Here is a 6,319-nt window from a genome sequence, read left to right on the forward strand (position 1 = left end):
GGCCACTCCCTTTTAAAACCCTCATTAATACCTTTAATTTGATACCCATATCGTACAAACACATTCTAGAGTCACCCCTGGTCCACGTTTATGGCGATATCTCGAAAAGGCGTCCACATATAGAACTAAGACCCACTCCTTTTTAAAATACTCATTAACACCTTTCATTTGATACCCATATCGTACAAAAAAATTCTAGAGTCACCCCTGGCCCACCTTTATGGCGATATCTCGAAAAGGCATCCACCTATGGAACTAAGGCCCACTCCCTTTTAAAATACTCATTAACACCTTTCATTTGATACCCATATCGTACAAACGAATTCTAGAGTCACCCCTGACCCACCTTTATGGCGATATCTCGAAAAGGCGTCCACCTATAGAACTAAGGCCCACGCCCTTTTAAAATACTCATTAACACCTTTCATTTGATACCCATGTACAAACGCATTCTAGAGTCACCCCTGGTCCACGTTTATGGCGATATCCCGAAAAGGCGTCCACCCATAGAACTAAGGCCCACTCCCTTTTAAAACACTTATTAACACCTTTCGTTTGATACCCATATTGTACAAACGCATTCTAGAGTCAACCCTGGTCCACTTTTATAACGATATTCCGAAAAGGCGTGCACCTATAGAACTAAGGCCCACTCCTTTTAAAATACTCATTAACACCTTTCATTTGATACCCATATAGTACAAACAAATTCTAGAGTCACCCCTGGTCCACCTTTATGGCGATATCTCGAAAAGGCGGCCACATATAGAACTAAGGCCCACGCCCTCTTAAAATACTCATTAACACCTTTCATTTGATACCCATATAGTACAAACGCATTCTAGAGTCACCCCTGGTGCTCTTTATGGCGATATCACGAAACGGCGTCCACCTATGGAAATAAGGATCACTCCCTCTTAAAATACTCTTTAATACCTTTCATTTGATACACATATCATACAAACACATTCCAGGGTTACCCTCGGTTCATTTTTCTACATGGTTATTTTCCCTTATGTTGTCACCATAGCTCTCAACTGAGTATGTAATGTTCGGTTACACCCGAACTTAACCTTCCTTACTTGTTTTGTTTTAATAATGAAACATTTTATTTTTTTTATTCATCACTATTCATTTATTCACCTTTTTTAAGGTGTATAAACATTGTTAGGGCTTTTGTTATAATGTAAGCTATAGCATAAAAATTATTATAGAATATAAATTTGAGATGTAAATTTAGAAATATATATAACATTCAATACGCTTTCTTCGTTGATTGAAGTTAATCTTAAAAGAAAGCTTTCTTGCGAGTCTGCTTTTGTAGCTTTTTTCCTTAGCTTTCCGCAGGAACTTTAAAACCTTGACGAAGGAGGAAGAACTCCACTTGCAGCAATGTCAGAATGTAGTCTTGCGTATCTTTAAAAATTTAATGAAAATAGATTGATTTAGTAGTTTCCTGTTGTTGGTTTGTTACCCTTCATTTTTATTTACCTTTGTTCGTTGAAGCTTTGGCAATAGAAAAGAGCTGTTTGCAGAAATCTTTGTGGAAATTAGTTTCATAAAATCGTTGAATTTCGTTGGTGAACATTTCCCGTTTCGAATTCAACAATCTTCCTTGTCACGGTTTCTGATCTTAAAATCAAGTTTTATCTGTAATGTGTAAATGTATTTTTAGAATCTGTGTACCAAATATGTAATGTCATTGTTACCAATTCAGGAGCCGCGAATCAGAATACTTGGGCCGCGATTGGAGAAAATCAATTTTGGTCATTTCCTTTATGTAATTCTGTCGCAAGTTGAATGATTTTTGCCATTTATCTTTGATTTTATTTATCTTTGACAAAATATTAAATATTATTATCAGAATTGACAGCAGACAACAATAATGAACTCATGGTTCAATTATGTACAGGTTGGCTCATCTCATCAGCTGATTTTATTTATGTCATTGCATGGTCGAAGGGATTGTCAAAAGGAGATGGCAAACTCAAAATGAAACCAACACATTGGCAACATTTTACTTACACATACAAAAACTGCTAAGTTTTATGTTTCCATTCCATACCATTCGCACCAACACCAATACACAGATTTTGACAATTTGAACAGACATATTTTGTTGCTTTACAGATGAGCCAACCTGTATATAGTTGAACCATGAATGAACTCAACCAACTGCTTCTTCTTGCACATGTATGAGCGTTGCCACAAATTTAACTATGAGCATGTTTATATTTGAAGCAAAGTTTTCATTTTTGATTTAAGTGTGGAAAGTTGTAAGCTCAAGACATTTTTAAAATAAATACGAGCATATTGAAATTGAAAATGCAGCATTTTTAAATCAAATGTAAAACATTTTTAAATGCAAAATGCATTTTTATTTTAAAAATTCCATTTTTAATATAAAGATGTTTTGCTTTGTTTTGAAAATTTTCAGTTTTAAAACGAGAATGGCCTCGTTTAAAACGTGCCTGGGAAGAATAAAAATTTATTTTTGATTTTAAAATGCGATTTTTCTCTGAGAGCAGGTTTAAAGTAGCACAACACAAATTGGAGGAGAAGCTCGGCCTAAAAGCATTTCGGAGGTTATCGCGCCTTGTATTTATTATACTCAGTTGAGCAGAGCTCACAGAGTATATTAAGTTTGATTGGATAACGGTTGGTTGTACATATATAAAGGAATCGAGATAGATATAGACTTCCATATATCAAAATAATCAGGATCGAAACAAAATTTGATTGAGCCATGTCCGTCCGTCCGTCCGTTAACACGATAACTTGAGTAAATTTTGAGGTATCTTGATGAAATTTGGTATGTAGGTTCCTGAGCACTCATCTCAGATCGCTATTTAAAATGAACGATATCGGACTATAACCACGCCCACTTTTTCGATATCGAAAATTTCGAAAAACCGAAAAAGTGCGATAATTCATTACCAAAGACAGATAAAGCGACGAAACTTGGTAGATAAGTTGAATTTATGGCGCAGAATAGAAATTAGTAAAATTTTGGACAATGGGCGTGGCACCGCCCACTTTTAAAAGAAGGTAATTTAAAACTTTTGCAAGTTGTGATTTGTCAGTCGTTGAAGATATCATGATGAAATTTGGCAGGGACGTTACTCCTATTACTATATGTACGCCTAATAAAAATTAGCAAAATCGGAGAAGGACCACGCCCACTTTAAAAAATTTTTTTTTTTAAAGTAAAATTTTAACAAAAAATTTAATATCTTTACAGTCAACATTCAACCCCAGTAATGATATGGTGCAACAAAATACAAAAATAAAAGAAAATTTCAATATGGGCGTGTCTCCGCCCTTTTTCATTAAATTCGTCTAGAATACTTTTAAGGCCATAAGTCGAACAAAAATTTACCAATCCTTGTGAAATTTGGTAGGTGCATAGATTCTACGACGATAACTGTTTTCTGTGAAAACGGGCGAAATCGGTTGATGCCACGCCCAGTTTTTATACACAGTCGTTCGTATGTCCTTCCGCATGGCCGTTAACACGATTACTTGAGCAAAAATCGACATATCTTTAATGAACTTAGTTCACGTACTTACTTGAACTCACTTTATCTTGGTATGAAAAATGAAAGAAATCCGACAATGACCACGCCCACTTTTTCGATATCGAAAATTACGAAAAATGAAAAAATGCCATAATTCTATACCAAATACGAAAAAAGGGATGAAACATGGTGAGGTAATTGGATTGGTTTATTGACGCGAAATATAACTTTAGAAAAAACTTTATAAAATGGTTGTGACACCTACCATATTAAGTAGGAGAAAATGAAAAGTTCTGCAGGGCGAAATAAAAAACCCTTAAAATCTTGGCAGGTATTACATATATAAATAAATTAGCGGTATCCAACAGATGATGTTCTGGGTCACGCCTTCACATATACAACTACCACCACTCCCTATGAAAAACTGTCATTAATACCTTTAATTTGATACCCATATCGTACAAACACATTCTACAGTCACCCCTGGTCCACTTTTATGGCGATATTTCGAAACGGCGTCCACCTATAGAACTAAGGCCCACTCCCTTTTAAAATACTCATTAACACCTTTCGTTTGATGCCCATATTGTACAAACAAATTCTAGGGTCACCCCAGGTCCACCTTTATGGCGATATCTCGAAACGGCGTCCACCTATGGAACTAAGGATTACTCCCTTTTAAAATACTCATTAACACCTTTCTTTTGATACCCATATTGTACAAACAAATTCTAGGGTCACCCCTGGTCCACCTTTATGGCGATATCTCGAAACGGCGTCCACCTATGGAACTAAGGATTACTCGCTTTTAAAATACTCATTAACACCTTTCATTTGATACCCATATCGTACAAACGCATTCTAGAGTCCCCCCTGGTCCACCTTTATGGCGATATCTCGAAAAGGCGACTACCTATACAACAACCACCACTCCCTTTTAAACCCTCATTACTACCTTTAATTTGATACCCGTATCGTACAAACACATTCTAGAGTCACCCCTGGTCTACCTTTGTGGCGATATCTCGAAACGGCGTCCACCTATGGAACTAAGGCCCACCCCTTTTAAAATACTCATTAACACCATTCGTTTGATGCCCATATTGTACAAACAAATTCTAGGGTCACCCCTGGTCCACCTTTGTGGCGATATCTCGAAACGGCGTCCACCTATGGAACTAAGGATTACTCCCTTTTAAAATACTCATTAACACCTTTCTTTTGATACCCATATTGTACAAACAAATTCTAGGGTCACCCCTGGTCCACCTTTATGGCGATATCTCGAAACTGCGTCCACCTATGGAACTAAGGATTACTCCCTTTTAAAATACTCATTAACACCTTTCATTTGATACCCATATCGTACAAACGCATTCTAGAGTCACCCCTGGTCCACCTATATGGCGATATCTCGAAAAGGCGACCACCTGTGGAACTAAGCATCACTCGCTTTTAAAACCCTCATTAATACCTTTCTTTTGATACCCGTATTGTACAAACAAATTCTAGGGTCACACCTGGTCCACCTTTATGGCGATATCTCGAAACGGCGTCCACCTGTGGAACTAAGCATCACTCCCTTTTAAAATACTCATTAACACCTTTCTTTTGATACCCGTATTGTACAAACAAATTCTAGGGTCACCCCTAGTCCACCTTTATGGCGATATCTCGAAACGGCGTCCACCTATGGAACTAAGGATTACTCCCTTTTAAAATACTCATTAACACCTTTCATTTGATACCCATATCGTACAAACGCATTCTAGAGTCACCCCTGGTCCATCTTTATGGCGATATCTCGAAAAGGCGACCACCTATACAACTACCACCACTCCCTTTTAAAACCCTCATTAAAACCTTGAATTTGATACCCATATCGCACAAACAAATTCTAGGGTCACACCTGGTCCACGTTTATGGCGATATCTCGAAACGGCGTCCACCTGTGGAACTATGGCCCACTCCTTCATAAAATACTCTTTAATGCCTTTCATTTGATACACATGTCATACAAACACATTCCAGGGTTTCCCTCGGTTCATTTTCCTACATGGTTATTTTCCCTTATGTTGTCACCATAGCTCTCAACTGAGTATGTAATGTTCGGTTACACCCGAGCTTAACCTTCCTTACTTGTTTTTATTTAAGCTTTTCAATTAGAAGCTTTAAGCTATTAAATTTTTTATATTAGAATAGCAATTTACTTACACTGAAAACCTTTGTGAGAGTCCCAAATCTTCCGGATAAATTGCGTTGTTATTAAGGCCAATAAAAACATAAATGAAGAATATGAACAAATTAATGATTTATAAGACTGCAGATAAAAGCGAAAAAGGCTATTAACAATTTGCATAGCAAGGTGTGAGTGAGAAATACAACAACAACAAAATATCAAAACAATAAAAAATGTCATAATTAAAATGCCATAATAAATGACCAAGATTAAAGTATCTTCACTGCTAGTTAATAATTATTCTATGGCGGGGCTGCTGGAGTTCGTGGAAAGTGTCCATTGAGTCTGCGGTGAAATAAAAGTGCGCTGACGCAAAAAAAAAATTGCAAATTAACTGTAATAAAAAATATAACAGCAACAATGAAAACAACTTAAGGCACACAGACACACACACTAAAACTATAATAAAGTAATGAGTGAATGACTAATGCAATTCTCCGTCAAAGATGCAGAGGATAACGGACAAGATTGGTTGGTTTAAATTTTTGCGCTCAAGGTATTGGACTACTTCATTACTCACCTTTTGCAAAAGAGATACATACGTACTCCATACCCACGGATC

General features: G+C 36.7%; 1 long non-coding RNA gene across 2 annotated transcripts; it reads right to left on the bottom strand.

Moving 5' to 3' along the window:
• Positions 1-1,136: 1,136 nt before the first annotated feature.
• On the bottom strand, positions 1,137-5,907 carry LOC137247885 (uncharacterized). Of its 2 annotated transcripts, XR_010951927.1 has the most exons (4): positions 5,733-5,907; positions 1,710-1,834; positions 1,492-1,650; positions 1,137-1,416 (listed from the first exon to the last, which is right to left on the bottom strand). It is a non-coding gene; the product is annotated as an uncharacterized lncRNA (long non-coding RNA). The 2 variants fall into 2 exon arrangements; XR_010951926.1 differs by lacking the exon at positions 5,733-5,907 and having other exon boundaries at positions 1,138-1,416; positions 1,710-2,108.
• Between the last annotated feature and the right edge of the window lie 412 nt (positions 5,908-6,319).

This window comes from Eurosta solidaginis, chromosome 4, assembly GCF_040869045.1.
Source record: "Eurosta solidaginis isolate ZX-2024a chromosome 4, ASM4086904v1, whole genome shotgun sequence".
Taxonomy (NCBI): domain Eukaryota; kingdom Metazoa; phylum Arthropoda; class Insecta; order Diptera; family Tephritidae; genus Eurosta; species Eurosta solidaginis.